Consider the following 19,268-nt stretch of genomic DNA (forward strand, 5'->3'; position numbering starts at 1 on the left):
GTATTAAAAGGTTATACTTGCGACTGCAGTGGATTTGTATGAAACACAATAGCAAATTAACTCAAAACACTGATAAAAATTGCATAACATGAATGTCAGTGTTTCTTGTCATGCAATGATAACCTCAGAACACTTCTCTTAGTTTATATGGATAACGGCAGCTGACGGCTGTGTTCCAGCATTCTACGTTTAAGAAACATTTTTCTCAGTTTGAGAAATGATTCTTTTGAAAGGAAAATGTATTTTGTTTACTGAAATCAGATAAAGTTTTCAGGTATTTTGTTCATAATTTTCTACTTACATATATTCACTTTTTTTTTTTTTTTTTTTACTGGTTTCTTCCAGGAGCTCCACATAGGAATGTCAAAAACTGTGCTTGCAGAAATGAAAGTATCCTCATTATGCTAATTTAAGTTCCACTGATAGGCATGTTCTGTTTTATAAATTACATCCTCTTGTCAGAAGTCAAAATGTATTTGAATAACTTCATGGAAATTGTCACCAGGATTTAAAATTCTGTGCCTTATATGCCATTGTTAATTTAATCCATGGATTTGAAAATGGACATATATTTATTTTAAAATGTGTGAGTAGTTATTTTGTTGCAAATTTTATCTAAATGTGACTTAAATGCAAGTATAATTTTCATGCGTATTTTGATACAGTTTTGCATTTTAGAGATGTATTTTAATTTTCTAGTTTAATAAGATATGCTAAATAGCATTAGTTGCTGTATATTTTAGTGCCAACAAGTTTGTTTCCTACATACTTGGAATTTTCCTAAAGGGTAAAATAAATATACATGTTTTCACAAAATTATTAAAATATCAAAAATTAAAATGAAAAGGGGATTTGATTTATGAAAATTATTTCCTCTTCACCATGATAAAAAGCATTTTCAATTTGCATTTGCATGTCATGTGCTGGAAAACAAATGCAGTCCCATTGAAATTGAGAATATTTACAAATATCTAAATATTGAATAAGGGTTTTTGATGTTTTTTTGAAGTTTAAACCTAATAGTTTAAACTTACTACTTAAACCATCAATAGAAATCTGAAAAAGAACTTCAGGCATACACTGACATGATCATTTTATTAGAGGAAAAAAGGTATTACATTTCCTTTTCAACCATTCCTGATAAAAGATCAGATTTCTTTTTTTTTTTAAAGTGTGTCCTGTACAGAGCATTTGGGTTTTGTACTCATTTGATTTTACTTTTCAGAATGACCAGTACCGCTGTTAGAGTAATCTTTGATGTTACAAAAAGTGGAAAAATCAAAGTGAAGAGCTAAATCTGTTCATTTTTCAAACATATTAATCTTGTCAAGATAATACATAGAAATCAATCCTTGAAATTTTTTCCAGAGTCCTTTCTCTTCTCTTTTATCCAAAATATGAAACCACTTAGGAGGATAAAGCGATGTGAATGACTTCAGAAAAAAAATCCTAAGTTACATTTTGGCTAAATATATTTAAAAACGGCCCCAGTGGACTAAGTTTGCATGGTCAGAAATGATGTTTGTGTAACTATTGGCATTTGTCATATGTGCTCAGCTCACATGTATGGCAGACCGAGAATTTCTTGTAAGGCTTTTTAAACAATTCAACTGAGTTTCAAACCCCTGACAGTAACAAATACAAATTGCACCAGCCCCCCAAAAAATTGTTGGGGCTAATTTTAATATTAATGAATTCTTTACAACCTCAGTTCAGCGGTTTCGATTAAGCTTTAATTAGTAGCCAGAGGGGGATCCAAAACAAAAATAAGGAGTTGAATTGCTAATTAAGTTAGTTTGATGAGGTAGAGTTTTAGTAAAAGACTGGTTGTTGTTAGCTGTGCAAGTTCTGACAAGCTAAAAATACTAAAGATTATCATTATTGTAACTAACATTCGACATTACCACCAGCTCTCTGCACAGAGCAGACAGTTCATTAGAGTCCCATGCTTTTGTCTGTCACCACTGGAATTAAAGCCTTGTTAATAAGAGAACAGTGAATGGGAACAAGAGTCTAAGACAAGCCCATGGAGCTTTAACTTTGATTGGTTATAAATTAACTAGTTATTACACCCAATTGAATACATCTATTCACTAACAATTCTTTTTTTTTTTTTTTTTTTTGTCATTCACTGAAGTTTCTACAAAGATCTTACTTATTAGAAACTGATGTTGCAAAAGAATTTGTTTCCTCTCTGTTGATGGTGAATGTGTTTTTTTCTTTATGTTCATGTTCTGACCAACTTCCAAAATTGCACAATTTCATAATGAATTTGAAATTTGAAAAGAGAACAAAAAACAAGGAAAACCTACCCACATTTCCAAGATAGAATACACCTTCTCCTAGATCTCTGCCGATAATCATTGTATCTAAAGAACACATGACAATATTTTTAATTATTTGAACACTCTCAATAATAGGTTTTATTGGAAAAAACTTGGATAATTATGATTTCAAAGCTGGAAATTAACTCGTTAGTAGAATTGGCTATTCCTAGTACAATTTGAATGCTCTGCTTGTACCCCAAAGACTACTAATTATCCTCCTGAAAGCTCTCTGGTGATGGGGATTCGCCCAGACTGCACATGAGGAATGTGAACTATCTTTTTGAGGATTGTGGAGAATGTAATTTGATTTCTCCATACTCCAATGTTTTCTATAATTTGTATTTTATCCTTTTGCTTAAGGTTTCAAAGCCTACAAACCCAATAACTTAGGGATAAGAGAAGACAGAAAAAAAAATGATATTGTTTCTGCGGTATTAAATATAAGCCTGGCTGTCGTAGCTGCATGGCGGTCGCGAATCGTAATCAGGTACTTTGACTTAACACTGTTTTGTTTTATAATAAGGTGGTTGCCATATGTTGGAAAACCTACCCGCCTGTATCTGAGGGGCTGCGTACCCCTGTCACAAATCCAAAAACTCATTTTATAATACCTTAAATCTACCCATTGTAATGTAGCTCCACAAGTGTAAATCCACATAAAACTTTGCTCATGAATGTGTCTGGAAGATTACGTATATTATCATTGAAAACTAAAGGGAAGCAGTGAATTAGAATGCAGTGGATCTAGTAAAAATAACTTTCAGTAAATCTTCTTTTAATGCATAGTTTACAATTTTCTTTTGCTCAGCATGAAACTGATTAAGATGCCCCTTCTAAAGAATATTTTCCCCCTCACATAGACGCATTGTTTAATATAGTTATGGCCCCCAATACTTGACAAATCAGAATTTCAATGCTGCAAATGTGATGCTTGTTTAACAGCAGCAGATAGTATTAATAATTTATCTATTTGAATGTACAATAGGTTCCAACTATAGTATTTCACATGGTGCAGCAACTGAACTCACATTCTCTTAGTGGTGAAATCTTCAGTGTAAGCAAGTTGCTGATATCTGCTAGAGGAATTTAGAAATCAATGCACATGTTTAAATAGATCCATTAATTGTCACTTAAGAATTACAATTTAAATAATTAGATATTAGAAGTTAAAATGTAAACAAGTAATCACACAGTAAAACGAAAACTAGAGAAGCCTTTTCTTTAACTCAACGTTATTGGTTTCTAAAGATAAATTATCCTGTGGAAACCTATAAAATTAAGGATGAGAATTAATCTTCAGCATTTGATTTTGTAAAAATTTTCTCTTTAAGAAAATGTATACTGTAATCAGTTTGAGGCGAGGTATATGGGTTAAAAAATAATCAGAACATTAAAACTCTTATTTAAATATCTAGCATATAATCTATGAATTGTTTATCTGAGATACCAAATTAATTTGTCCAGTGAGTCAAAGGCAACTTAAAATAGTAACAAACAGTAAAACAAAGCTTCTATTTAAATGACTTTTAAAAAGGTGATGAAGGTTTCACCTTACCAATAAATTATTTTCTAGTTTTTATATAGACAAAATCTAGACAGAAACAGAAAGCACTGATTTTAAAAGAAGAAATGGATGTTATTTTATTATTTTTATTACAAAATACAGTACCTCTAAAACCCTTAGTAGAGTTTCACTTTATTTTCTTGCCAATAGAATATTAAAGGATATTGCTTAAAGTAGCATTTCTTCTTTTGTTTCACAAGAATATCTCTGACTTCAGACATACAAAGTTGAACAAGAGGCATACCAGGAGAGATAGACTCTTGAGCTGGGATACAAAAAATATCTAAATTGTTATAATAATACACAGTTATGAAATTTATTTTATTGATGCTTTTAATATTTTCTTTCATCTCATGAATTTCTTATTTTTATTTCACTCATGAATATAACTGATGAGATACAGATACACATCAAAATATCCACTCACTTAAAAAAAAAAATCAAATATGTGTCCTAAGGCAGCATCATGGAAACAGACAAGTGGAAGGGGAGGGTCCTCCTCTGTCCAGCAGGGCAGATAGCTTTCACTCTGCAGAACCAGATTTCCTTCTGCTTCTTATCTTTAGCTCTGGAACCCCATAAGGTCATCTGAGTTTTACCATATGTGAACTTGAGGAAGTAGATTACCTTGTATGTTAATGTGAACTACCCTCTAAGAATCAGATTGTTTTCCCATCAGCCACCTCCATTGCCACCTCTGAAAATGGTCACATTACTACCTCTGATGGTGCTTATGTCCACCCAGCTACCCAGAACTTCACAGTAAGATCTATTCTTAAAAGTAGAGAGATCTTTGAGAAAACAGAATGATAGAAACCCTTTACATTACATTTTACATGATTAGATAATACTTTCACGTCAAGAAGTTTTTCAGGAATACAGAAATTAAGAAAAATAAGTACATTTCTCTTTTCCGCTTGTCATCTAGCTATATAATTCTAAACGAAGCAAATGTTCTCTATTGTGTGGATATAGCATTTTGAGGTTTCTAGAGATAGCAGGTATTTTTTGCTTTGATCCCAGAGAAAGAAACTTACATGAGATTTTTTAAATGTGTATAATGAAAATAATAGAGTTGCTTGTTGCCTAGCTTTAACACTTACCTAATCTATTCTTAAGTAAATACAACAGCTGTGGCATGGGAAAAGTGTCTGTTAAACACAGTCACCAGTTTTATAAAACTACCACAACTATTAGATGTTCAGCAAAGTGAGTGCTATAGGGATTTTGATAACTATACCCTGATTTTTTTTAGAGATTTTTACATTCTTGTATCTTAAGGTTTATTTGGTCTATAACTTTATAATAACATTAGCATTAAGCATTCTGGTGAAATTTCTGTTTACATGTGTTATTGTATTTTTTCTTCAAACCACAGGAAGAACGATACTAGCATTTCTTAAGTACTTACTGGTGTCTAATTCTATGGTAAAACTTATCAAAGGATTATCTAATGTCACCTTTAAATAAAGATTTTAAACAAACTCTGTGTCACATCTTAGGAAATATTCACAAGAAGGTTATAAACGCGACCAGCATCTCACTATGACCCCATAGCAAATCTCTGAACATTGCACTCCACTGCCACCTCTGGAAATGGTCACATTGTGGCCTCTGGTTGAGTTTATGTCCACCCAGCTACATAGAACTTCACAGCAAGATCTATTCTACACAGGAGAGGAGATAGCAAAAGGGACGCCCAGAAGGATACTTAGAGGTTGAAAGATTTATTTTGCAGTGTGGTGGCAAAAGTGGAAATCAACCTTTCAAGAAGAATTTTCTTGCTATTTCGATATCAAAAGAAAGGAGATAAACAGTCAAGTCTCTTTGTCACCAGGGCCGTGATGATTTTCTTACTGTTGTAGACCACTGTCTGGTGAAATGTCTACCTGTCATACTACAGAGTTCATAAATAGTTGCTGATGAATGAATAAATGAATAAGTGCCTCTCTGGAATAAAAGGCACCTGTTATACAAATTATATAACCACATACAAAGGAGCTCTGAAAATGCCCCCTCTCTGGAAATGGCCCAGGGAAGGATCGGTGTTTCAGGTGCCTGGAGCATCCAGAGAGGGACAAAGTCAGAAGCTGAGGCACCCAGGCTTCTGAGGGATGATCGAGGAGCACCGCCTGGGAGAAAGGAGACTCGGCATAGCCACACGCTCCCTCTGTAGAGTAGGGATGCAACTTCAGAAAGGCCACAAGGCCCTCTGAGGACAGGGTGAGGTGTGAGGAAGGACACCTGGCTTTGATTGGCTTTGATTGAAAAACCCATTTGACTTGGGGCTCTGCCACCAGAAAGTCACATCTTCTTAATCTCCTCAACTACACAATGGAGTTAAAGTTCATATTAACCTCAAAGCGAGGTTGAAAAGCCACTTGAGCAATAGGCGTGGAATCATTTGTTAAATGGCCATGGTCAATATAAATGATTCTTCCAAAGAACATTTACTGGGTGTTTTGGAGCCTGAGATTCAAGCACCTTCTCAGACAGACACCTGAATTCCCTTCCCAGCGCTGCCTTTACTCTCTGGCTGGCCCCTAGCAAGTTAGCAAACCTCAGTTTCCTCATGGATTGAATAAGCGACATCCTAGTGCGTGCCTCCTGGACCTACTGTGAAGGTTCAGTCCGAGAACGTGTGTCCATGTCGGGCAGCCAGATGGACAAATGGTGGATGTGAAGCTGCACAGAGTGTGTACCGTGTACCAGGTCCTGTGGTGTGGGACGTGAGAATGTGCTTCCCAGATGAAACGACAGAGCCAAAGCCATCAGTTGGTGATAATTCCAGGCTACCACGACTACTCTGCACAAGAGCTAGGAGGCAAGCCTCCCTGTGAGCCCATGACATTCTTTCCTATGTCCCTCCCTCGCTGGCCCTCATGGCATCAGCAGGACCTGTAGTCAGGGTGGTGGAGCTGGAGCAGCCTGGGTATGGAGCAGCCTGAGTGAGAGGGGCTTCTCCTTGCTGCTCATTTTGCCCTCTTCTCATCCCTGGGGCACACATAAAACAAGCCATGGGCCTGGAGAAGGCCAGCTTCTTCCTGCTTCCTCCCTCAAATTTCTCTGGAACAACACAGGATTCAGAGAACTTGTCGTTTTCCCACAGAGTGGCGCTCACATAGAAAAAATCAGTGACATTTTCCTGTTCACTGAGAGCTCCTTAAGGAGTAGCTTTCACTTCTAGCCACACTGAATCTCTGCTTTGATGCTCACTTTGGGTGGCAAGTCCATTCAGGGCAACAGGGCAGTGTGCCCGCGCATTTAGCCTCCAACAACCCCCCTCTATTAGCAGACCTTCTTACAGCCACTGTTTTTCCCTCCTCAAAGTGCATATAAAAGGGAGGAGGGAGGAGGGAAGGGAGAGGAACTTGTCAGCAGCTCAACAATAATTCATGCAACCTTATAGACCTTTCTTCCAATCATTCAGAAGAAAGTGGGTGCTGGCAGATTATCACCATGTCCTAGGACAAGCTGTGAGGAGAAGGGAAAAAAGAGGGAGGGAGCCCTGGAGAAATGAGGCTAGATATCCATCTAACACTTCCAGACACCGGTCAAAAAAGCCTTTCTCTTAGGTGAACTCTAGTTACTACACAAACACAACCATGATCAATGTCGTCCTTCTGCATGTAAAGCAATTATCTTCTAACCTCAAGTCAACCGACACCACACACTGTAAAATCATGTAAACAGCAGGTTAGAGAAATAGTGGTATCTAAGGTGAGTTTTGTTGTCATTCTTTAACTGGCTCTATTCTGTAAACAGATTAAGCTAATGCTCAGATTTTAGGAGATGCTAATATAGTACTTTTTGAAGGATACATTAGACCTATATTCATCATGACCGCTATAAAGTCTATAATTTTTATTGAAAATGAGATAAACATATTATGTTTTCCTAAATTGCAATGATGATTACAATCAAATTAACTAAAAATAAATCTACTTTCTAGAAGTGGATTTTACACTTTTTGCATGGTTACTTGCAAACATTCTCATCATTTTGTGAAAACTTTTGCCTGGTGGGTTTGCAGAGCTAAGGGACTGAGGACAATGTCCAATCTCAGTTGGGCTCTCTTGATGGAGAAATTTGCTACTATAGGAAGATGTGGGCACTGTAATGTGATCATGTTTCCATTCATCGTATATGCTTGGCTTCCAGAAAGAAACGACCTGGGAAAGACAAAAGGATTGTTCCTTTCTCCTTCTGTACACACTATCAGATCCTGTTACTGAAAATTAAGGTCCAATACAATTCTTATTCAGAGATAATTAACCAACACCTTTGTGGCCAGGGAGATAATGGGGCTGAAAGGCAGGTTCTTAGCAGATCTCCCTGAGATGTGAAGGACCAGGCCTTGGATTTGCTGACTGAGGTCATAACTTTTGATGGAACATGAAATGTGGTGGACAAAATGCAGCTTACTTAACTGCTGTGATTTTAAAAGTAGGTAAAGTCAAATAAATTACATTGATTGTTCTCCCACAGTTACAAAAATCAAGAATATATCATTAGTAATAAACTATGACTTCATTAAAATGTTTCACATACCAGGATTAGAGAAGAATGTGTCAATAATTGGCAAAGGTTTGTCATTCATTAATTAACACTTGCATGAATACAAACTTGTTATCCTTAGGTATTATAGGTGAAAGATGATTATTAAAATAAGTCATACCATTTATGAATATTGTTTTGTGAATTTTTATAACTTAATAGGTTGATTCAGAAACTTTTCTTAAAAGTTTTTATTTCAAATAAGTGTTATTTGAGTGAAAGGTAGTGGGATTTTAATAGTTAATGCCTGTAACAATCCCTTAGGAAGAAATTAGATAATTTTGTTTCTTATATAAAGCTACACTAATTTTAAATTTGCATTTACTTTCTTACCTGCCTTCAAACAAAACATGAATATTCGTCATTAAAATGGGTCATTCAGACTGTTTTTCATCATAAATACTTTGGTGCACTAAAGTAAAATAGATCTCTGCAGGAGAAAATATCAATCGGAGGAAAAATTGGTAAGTCAAATTCAGTTCATAAAACTCTAGTGCGGTTTTTTAAGTTTATCACAAGTGAACGGTTACATTAAAAAGTTAATAGAAACGTAAACATAATTTTCCTGATAGTTACTTATAATCTAATGCATCCTCAAAAATGGAGTTAAATTACACTTTTATTTTTTCATTTCTTCTAAAATAGTACCTTTTCTTAGGACAAACCTATGTTAAAGTAACAAGCTATTCTTCATTTGAAATGACTGGGCCAGGATTAAATGAAAAGGAGAAATGGCTGGCTACGTTTATCTACTTCTAGTTAGACATGACAAAATAGAGTGTGCTCACTCAGAGGTGAAATTTGATGTTAGCTTTATCCTCCAAGAAAGGCAAATAGAGAGCAAATAATTATGTGGTAAGATTTAAGTTACAAGTTTTCCTAAATAGGTTATTTCTAAATTTCAGTTTGTTACTTCGTTTATGTGGAATTTGTCAAGGTGCCACATATGTTTGTGTTTAAAATCATCATTAGAATCATGATGGTACTACTCCAGTTGAAAATCTAAATATATGGCAAGTATACACAAATGTACTGAAGCATTTAACTTGGTTGAATTTTTCTAATGCAGTGTTGCTATGAAACACCCATATGATTTAATGTAAAGATACAAAATCTATGATGCTACATGATGGCATGCATAAATTACTTATTCTAAGTAGTAGATTGTTTTTTAAAATAAATGTATATTTTGAAGAGAAATTACAAATAATGTATATTCAAGCCATAGAGATCCTTAAGTCATATTACTCATTTAGTGAGAAAAATTTAAACCATGTATGATGAAGAACACAAGCTGGGGTAAGAACATAGCTTTTATATATGCACACTAGTGCATTTGTGGAGAAATTATCTATGGCATATCTCAGGTTAGACTGACTTAATGCCCTCCTGACATCTTTTAAACATTACAGGAATTATGTATATGCATTTCTTACTCCGTTCTGTGCTGTTCTTTTAATTAATCAATTTAAAAAAGCATGCAGTTAAGGAATTGCTGAGTCATTCTTAACACAGAATTTACTTCTACTTTAGGAGAAATTTGCCATCACTGGGACATTAACTCTTTCAAAATTTTCTATTTTGTATTTGACATCCCAGATGCTTCCTACATGATAGTCAAATACTCTAGACTTTTCATATCATTTGGATTTCAAAATTCTATTTCTGTGTCAAATTCTTGTCAAGGCACACACATATTCATAGGTCGTATTTTTTTTTTCTTTCCTTTTTGGAGAATTTAAACACAGATGAATATAGGACTGATCATTTGATTTATGCCAGAAACATTTTCTCATGTGTTTAGTTTATTAGGAATAGATAATCAAGTGAAGCTTTAGAAGTTGTCTTAAAATTTTTCATTGCTTTCCTTCCTTATTCATTTTTATCAGGTTTACCAAAAACGTTTGGTTAATGAGTTTATGTTTGAGAACATCTGTTACCATTTTTACAATTTTTAATTTTTTTTTTTTTTTTTTGAGACAGAGTCTCGTTCTGTCACCAGGCTGGAGTGCAGTGGCACAATTTCGGCTCATTGCAACCACCACCTCCCGGGTTCAAGTGATTCTCCTGCCTCAGCCTCCTGAGTAGCTGGGACTACAGGCACCTGTCACCACGCCTAGCTAATTTTTGTATTTTTAGTAGAGAAGGGGTTTCACTGTGTTAGCCAGGATGGTCTCAATCTCTTGACCTCGTGATCCACCCGCCTTGGCCTCTCAAAGTGTTGGGATTACAGGCGTGAGCCACCACTCCCGGCCCACAATTTTTAATTTTTATGAGTAAACAGTAGATGTATATGTATATGTATATATATGTGTGTGTGTATATATATGGGGTACATGAGCTATTTTGACACAGGCATACAATGTATAATAATCACATCAGGGTAAATGGGGTATCCTTCAACTCAAGCATTTATTATTTCTCAGTGTTACAAACATTCAAATTATACTCTTTCAGTTATTTTTAAATGAAAATCAATTATTATTGATTGTAGATACCCTGTTGTGCTATCAAGTACTAGATATTATTCATTCTTTCTAACCATATATTTGTGTCCATTAACCACCCCCACTCCCTGCATCCTTCTTCTCCATTACTCTTCTCAGCAGCTGGTAACCATCCTTCTACTCTCTAGCTCCATGAGCTCAATTGTTTTAATTTTTAGTTCCCACAAATGACTAAGAACATGCAACGCTTATCTTTCTGACTTATTTCACGTAAAATAATGTCCTCTCATTCCATTCTTGTTGTTGCAAATGACAGGATCTTATTCTTTATGGCTGAATAGTACTCCATTGTGTACATGTATCACATTTTATTATCCATTCATCTGTTAATGGATACTTAAATTGATTCCAAATGTTAAGTACTGTGAATAGTGCTGCAATAAACATAAGAGTGCAGATATCCACATATTGACTTCCTTTCTTTTGGGTACATACCTAGCAGTGGGATAGCTGAATCATACGGTAGCTCTATATTTTTTTAAGGGACCTTCATACTGTTTTCCATAGTGACTGTACTAATTTGTATTCCCACTCGCAATAGGTAAGTGTTCTTTTTTCTCTACATCCTTGCAAGCACTCATTATTTCCTCTCTTTTGGATAAAGCCATTTAACTGGAGTGAGATAATAGCTCGCTGTAATTTTGATTTGCATTTCTCTGATGATCAGTGATGCTGAGCATTTCTTCATATACCTGTTTGTCATTTGCATGTCTTCATTTGGAAAATGCCTGTTCAGACTTTTGCCCATTTTTAAATCAGATGATTAGATTTCTCTCCTATAGAGTTGTTTGAGCCCCTTATATAATGTGGTTCTTAACCTCTTGTCAGATGGATAGTCTGCAAATATTTTCTCCCATTCTGTTATTAACATCATTTTATTATTATGTATAAGAATGAACTATCATATGTTGTACACTGTATATTCTATATAAACTATATTTCATGTATATATTATAAATAATATAAAAATATATAATCATCTGCATTCCAAAATAAAAGAATCTTTAGGGTTAACTTGGTAAAAATGTATAAGGTAAATTTTAAGTTATATCGTAACAAAATTTCGTAATAGCCTTGAAGAATATTCTAGGAAACACAATTTGAAAGGAGTTTAAGTATTCATGGCATTTAAATTTGTCAATTAAAAATATAAAATATATTGTATTAACAGTTATAAATATTGCTATGTTATTGTCACCGGTTAACGTAACTGTTAAAACTTTAGTTTGCAAGTAAATATGGATTACACATTTCTTGAAATTTTCACAATTTACTAATTTTTGTTATATTCTAGTGGATCTGCTGCCTAATTTGTGAAAGGTTACACAACCTTCGTGCGTGAAGAATATTGCAACTTTAAAAACAGCATGCAAAATTTTGTCACATTAGGATGCAAAAAGGTGAGTAATTTGTCCTAGAGAATAAGGTAGTGAAGCTTTTATAGTAGTGAAGATTATATTAATACTAATTTTATGTATTAACATTTTCAGCTAGATGTATGCTAAACTAATTCATCATTTTCATTGATAACTTATCAATTTATTACACAGCATTGAATAATTTGTTTATTAGTCAATGGTCCTAGTTTAGAAATACAGGTGGTCATAGTTTAGAAATGCAGGTTGAGCACCTCTTATCTGAAATTCTTGGGACCAAAAATGTTCTGGATTTTGGATTTTGGATTTTGGATTTTTTCTATTTTGGAATATTTGCATATACATAATGAATATCTTGAGGATGGAACTCAAGTTGAAACATGAAATTTGTTTTCTATACACATTGTACACATAGCCTGAAGGTAATTTGATGCAGTATTTTAACTAATTTTGTGCATGAAACAAAGTTTTGACTGCATTTTGATGATGACCTGTCATATGAAGTTAGGTGTGGAATTTTCCACTTGCAGCATCATGTTGGTGCTGAAAATGTTTCAGATTTTGGAGCATTTCAGATTTTCAGATTAGGGAACGTCCAGCCTGTAAATACAAATTGGTGATAATTTTTTACCTAAATATCCATTGAAGTCAGTAAACTATGCAACTATAACTTGGAATGTTCTGGCAAAAGTATCTGAGGTCTAAGTCATATCAAATAGATAAATATTTGATCTGAGGTCTAAGCCATATCAAATAAATAGATAAATAATTTGATTTTTTAAAATCTCAAATTTTAAATAGACTTTAAGAAATACCTAGTAGGCATTTTTCAGATTGCCATGAGTTCAAAGTGTCTAAACGCATCAGCGTTTGAATGGCAGCATGAAATAAATGTTGATGTTGATATTCCTTGAGGTTTGGGGATGAGTATCATTATGCCCATATTGACTGTGATATATATTTGACTTATATCTGTGTGTGTGTGTGTGTGTGTGTGTGTGTGTGTGTTTATAGTCAAATATATGTGATTTTTTTGGGCATCAAGATTTGTTATGCCAATTTACAGCCCTGGGTATTCATTGTACTGCTAAACCAGCCAGTATTTTAGATTATCCTGAGAACTACATCCAAGTCTGAAGGGTACTAAGAAGAGAGTAAAATTTTTTTGTCTAGTCTCTTTACTTTGAGGATGAGGGTAAGGGAAATTTGCTAAACCTTTATTACTGAATCTATGTCCAAAGAAGATAATAATATTATTTTAGCTTACTATGAGAATCAAAGTAAACAATGTATTTTTAGTGGGTTTTGTGTGCAAAATATTCTAAATTGCCATAGGTTAAAGCATTCATGGGTATTTTTTATAACTGAATATATCTAATTATTTTTTGTGCTATCTGTATTTTCAGGTTGTTCTATTTCTTAAGGTAGACTATTCCTTACTCTTACGAAAGCTACTTAAAACAATTGTTCTAAAATTGCTTCTTCAGTTTCTTTTTTGGATCATAGATCATTTGTCAGAAATCTTCAGGCAATGTCTATAGTGACTATTCCATGAAATATACAAAATAATCCTCTAGATCTTTTTTATTGGAAATATATTTATATTTACTATAAATCTAAGTACAATGTCAATATAAAATATGATTACCTACTAAAAAAACCAAACAGAACCTAAAATAAAAGTAAATACTGTCCTAACAATATACTTTTTCACAGATCATACACTTTCTATAATAAGGTTTTTGCTCAGAACACATTGAAAGCCCTGGTTTTTTTGGATGTGGTTTTATATATTATCTGTAGCCTTCTCATGCTATAGTTACAGTGTATTTTTGACTCAGAAGAGAATCAGTTAGCCTGGTCATTGCATTTATTTACCATGATTAAATGACATTTCACTGTTTAAAATGAATTTAATTCACACTCAAATATACATTTGTTATCAATGAAAATGTTTTAAAGAATGTAAGTCTAAGAGAAATTTCCAAAGAAAATTTCCAAAAAGATTTGTTTGAACAGTGGCACACATTTGAAAGGTCTTGAGATGCTAGGATAAACAGACATGTTGGTACAATGGGAAGTTTAACAGTCGCTTTAAGTAATTCTTCAGTATTTATTTAGAGATGGTATTGGCACTCCATGGGAAAGTTCTCCTCCTTTCCTCATCTCAGCACTGTTTGTCCACTTAGCAAAAGAAAGTTTCATGGTAAACAGAACCAGCCCTCCTTATATGACAGCTGGTGGCCATTTATTGGACCAGATCAAGGATTCTGTGTCATGTCTACATCCTCCATTCAATCACAAGGGATTTATTCTTCCCAACTGGAACAAACATATGAGGGTTTCTGGTAAACACAATTTTCTCCATCCTGTTATATTTCCTGCAAAGTTTCAGAATCTCTTATGGTTTGTTCTCAAGTTGACACGCTCTTTGTGTAGCTATTTACATATATGAATTCTGATGTGCTACACACAATTGATCATACTACTTTCTTTTTCATGGTCACAGTTTACACTTTCAAGAAGAGTTAACTTATGTTAACTCAGAGGTACTTAAGGAGATATTCAAAGCAGTGAATATGCCCTTCCTTCCTTTGGAAGTAGATGCCATTCTCTGCTCTTCCACGTTACCCATAGAGCAGCCTCGGAAGGAAATAAGATGAACTAGAAACTGACCGGGTTGACCTAAGGAACAATGACTTTGATTTCGTTAAGTAGCCAAGTAGATCTCAAAGATGTATCAGCTAAATGATCCGCTTCCTTCATGACTATGCATCTTTACTAAAATATATTTTTAAATGATAGTTTATATTATTACAGAAAAATGATGTACCCCCAAAAATGTAACTTTTATGACAGCATGCACATTGAAAATCAGTAATGATTTGTTGAATGAAGGCTAATGTGAGCTCAAAGGAATCCGGGTATAATTGGTCTGATCATAAGATTATGCTTTGAAGTGGATGGGTAAGAAGTAAAAATCTAACACATAATGTGCTTAGTCAGATGAATCTCTTTTTCAGAGTAAAGGTAAAAAGAAAAAATTTAAGCGTGGTTTATGGGAAAAATACTTAATAAGCCATTAAACTATCAATTATCCCAATAAACAGTTGAAACAAGTATGACTATGAGTAAGTTATTTTTCTTACTAATATCAGAATATCATATTTGAAAAAGAATATGTTATAAAAGCTTAAAATCTCCTTCCCATTTTAAAACTTTATTCATTACATCCAATCAAAAATCACAATCAAACCAAATTGTACTGTGTCCTTCAAATTAATCAACGAAGTTTCTGATTATTTCATGAACTCCTATCTTGTCAATAACAAGTTTCTTAACATTGAATGTGGGTGCTTGTAAAATTGTTTTACAAATATTAATGATTAAATAAAAAATGAATCAAGAAACATAATTTGCTAGAATGTTCCTGATGTGCACAATCAAGTAGGAATATTTTGTACAGATGTTGTCTATTAGAAATAAATTATATAATCATGCTACTAGATAGATAGGCAATAATGAATTAGATTGCCAAGATATGCAATTGGGTTCTTGGAATCCATATTTGATTGCCCTGAAAAAGTGCACAGAATAATTTGCCTTAATTGCTTTTATTTCATTTCTTGTCAAACCTAAGTTAGGGTGTTGCTTGAGTGTAAGAAACTACCTACTTTTTGTAGGAAAATAGTCTCACCAATTTGGAGGTTGCACCAATCTTGCCTTGCAAGTTATACCAATAAGAGTTTCAGTCCCAACCTCAAGACAAGCATGCACAAATCAGGAATCAAACATTACTTATTGGGACCAGTCAGTGGCTTCTTCATTTCTTACCCATTAGAGGCGAAACTAGGGTTTGAAGGTGTATCCATCTTTAAAGAACATAAGCACTCTAAATCTATCGTCTGACAAAGGGCATTTGGAAATGCTAAAGGGTGAAAACAGTTGTCCCCAATCTCCTGACTTTGGAAAAGATGTTGAAATTCTAAGTTCCATAATAAGAATCCATCACCCTTTAATTTGGCAGCAAAGATTCCTTTGCTGTGGGAGTTAGCAGATAGCCGAGAAATACTACAACTTCATTAACTAAATAAGCGCCAATAAGTGTTATTTGAATCTATAATGTTAGAAATGAAATAACAATGCTTGATATAGATTTGAAGTTAACTTGTTATGTTCAAAACCAATGATTTGCTAAAAAGGTTACTTTTTGCTACAAGCTCTAAACCTTTAATATCCAATACAAATATATTAGAGTAAACTAAGAAACTTTATAGAAAGAATAATGCTAAATAATGATTGAGGAAATGTACCTTTTAAATGAGTCGTTTCAATCAATTATCAATATTCTGTTATAGATAAAATATATTCTCTTTCCTGAAGCGATGACAGAATTTTTACAATTAAGCTACAATGCAATCATTTTTGTGCTCAGTATGGACTTTAAACACATCACTCATCCAATACCTTTCTATCCCATTGTTCTTCTAAGACATTGACCATACGATGCTTTTCAAATTGTCAACATCTACAATGTTGAGATCTGCCAAATAGCAAATCAACCTTTATAATTAAAGTTGACAAGCTGACAAGAAAAATGAGTGTAAACTTGCATATATATATAAATTTTTATGTCACATTGCCGTCTGTGCACTTGTTTGCTTTTTGTCAATAGCCGAAGGCTCGTTTCTCTGCACCAGAAGCATGTTATATTCCAAGGTCCTCAGACAGCTCCCCTTCGCCCTAGTGAGTCTGTTGATTAATTTTGGATACTCTTCTTAATTAACACCCCAAAGGAAGTCTAGATTATCTAGCCTATAGTCCATGAAAAACAAGTGAATCTGAAGAATAATAACCCAGGGAGACAAGCATGCACTCTTCAAATGATGTTATAAGAACATTGAGTCTCTCTCAAGTCAAGATCGTGTCAGGCAATGCCTAGGGAAGATGTAGGCCTTTAATCAGGGCAAAAACAGAGACTCATGTTAGTCTAATTTAAGTTTCTTTTTGACAAGGAGAGGAGTGATAGATGCCCCTTGACAGATGAAACATGGCGCCTCAATGTAGCCATGGTTGCCATTGGCCTTGATTAGTAACTGGTCCCATTTTGACCTCCAGGCAGAAGAGTTAATGAATGAGAGAAAAGAGTGAAGTAATTAGAACAGTAAGATGAAGTATAAAACTAGTGAATTGTATCCAAATCTGTGAAACCTAATAATGGAACCAAGAAACACTAAGCTCATGGCAGCTTTCATAAACATGTCTAAAGACTGGAATCCTTTATGTGTGAGGGTCACAATTAATCAACTCTGACAATACTAGTTTCACAAACAAATCTGAGTTCATGTTTTTAAATTACCTTTTCTAAGGAGCAATTTTATGAATTTTTTGTTAAACCAACTGTTGCGTCTATCAGAGATGTTAGGACCCACAGTCTTTTAATTTCTGGGCCATCAAAAACAAGTTAAAAAAAATCTATCATGACTTTTCTAGCAACAAAGCTAGAAAATCAAGCTGACCTAGACACCTAGTAAAAATCATCTCAAATAATTGTATCATAACTAAAATTTTCACTGACTACCATTGTAGACCACCTGATTTTGCATAGTGTAGTTAGGGAGCATTTTTGAAGCTGAGTCATCTAATTGCTACTGTTGTGCTGGTTGAACTCAGCACTGAGAAGCTCCACATTTAGAAAAGCATATGCCATCCTATCTGTTCCTTTTCAAAAGAGAAAAAATATCTTCATGTTGATACTATATATTCCATTTTTACTCGTACTAACAAAATGCTGAAGTTGTTTTCTCCTCATCATTTGGATGTTTAAAACCTCTAACCTGCAAAAGTCTGTTAAGTAGTCTATTTTTTAACACTTTGCCATGATGAAATATGGATGCATTTTATTGCATTTCTTAATCTCAAATAAGAATGAACAGCCAGAACTTAAAGTCACTTTGAAGCATGTTACCATTTCAAGGCAGCAAACATTTTTTCATAAAAGAAGAAAAGTAATTGTAAATATAGTCATTCTTCAATTTGAAATACAAGTGCCTACTTTTATTCAATCAGTCAGTTAGGCAGCAAGTAATTACTGAGTGCTTCCTGAATCAAATGCCACAAAAAGTACGATGCCTACGAAATGAATATAGCAGCTCACAAAATGGCTGCAAACTACCCCATTCCTGTATGTACACCCTGCAAGTTGATGTTGCCACTTTTCTCACAAAATGGTACAGTCAGTGTATTTCTCCACCCCTTAAATCTAGGCTCAGCTATGTGACTTGCTTTGGCCAAGAGACCTTTAGAAAACATGAAGAAAACCGAGCCTTGAAAAGCACTTGAACATTAGTGCTTGAAAAGGGAAAGTCTGTAACACCAAAGTTTGGGTGATGACAGAGGAAAGAATCAAGCAAAACAGACTAATAAAATGAGCTGTAATCATCCTGTTTTATTTATAAAGATATTACACTAATATGAAAAATATCTGGTATAAATATGTGAATGCTATGACTTATCACTATAAAGAGAGGCAATTAAATTATTATTAACATGCAATTATTGATAAACATACTAGAATACTAATCCAAGTTTTGAACTGCCTTTCAGGTATTCACCTATTAAGTGCGTACTTATACTCCCATATTACTACCAAAAGTTATTTTGAGACTATATTTGGTAATTTTGCTGTATTCATTGAATAATCCATGCAGGGAAATGTATCACATTATTGAAGCTACTGGTTTCAACTGAAATGGTATGTCCAAATTTATCTCTTGCTGGGCATGGTGGCTCATGCCTGTAATCCCAAGATTTTTGGAGGCTGAAGCAGGAGGATCACCTGAGGTCAGGAGTTTGATACCACCCTGGTCAATATGGTGAATCCCAGTTTCTACTAAAAATACAAAAAACTAGCTGGGTGTGGTGGTGCATGCCTGTA

General features: G+C 34.2%; 1 long non-coding RNA gene across 3 annotated transcripts in view; it reads right to left on the reverse strand.

Moving 5' to 3' along the window:
* LOC105490137 (uncharacterized) overlaps positions 1-19,268 on the reverse strand; it is a 216,682-nt gene that overhangs the window by 111,376 nt on the left and 86,038 nt on the right. Inside the window, exon 3 of one of the 3 annotated variants that reach the window (XR_011612085.1) lies at positions 2,313-2,369. The exons of the other annotated variants lie outside the window; for them this stretch is intronic. This is a non-coding gene — a long non-coding RNA (uncharacterized lncRNA). The remainder of the gene's footprint in view (positions 1-2,312; positions 2,370-19,268) is intronic. 3 annotated transcript variants of the gene reach the window in all.

Source organism: Macaca nemestrina, chromosome 13 (assembly GCF_043159975.1).
Source record: "Macaca nemestrina isolate mMacNem1 chromosome 13, mMacNem.hap1, whole genome shotgun sequence".
In the NCBI taxonomy this organism is placed as follows: Eukaryota; Metazoa; Chordata; class Mammalia; order Primates; family Cercopithecidae; genus Macaca; species Macaca nemestrina.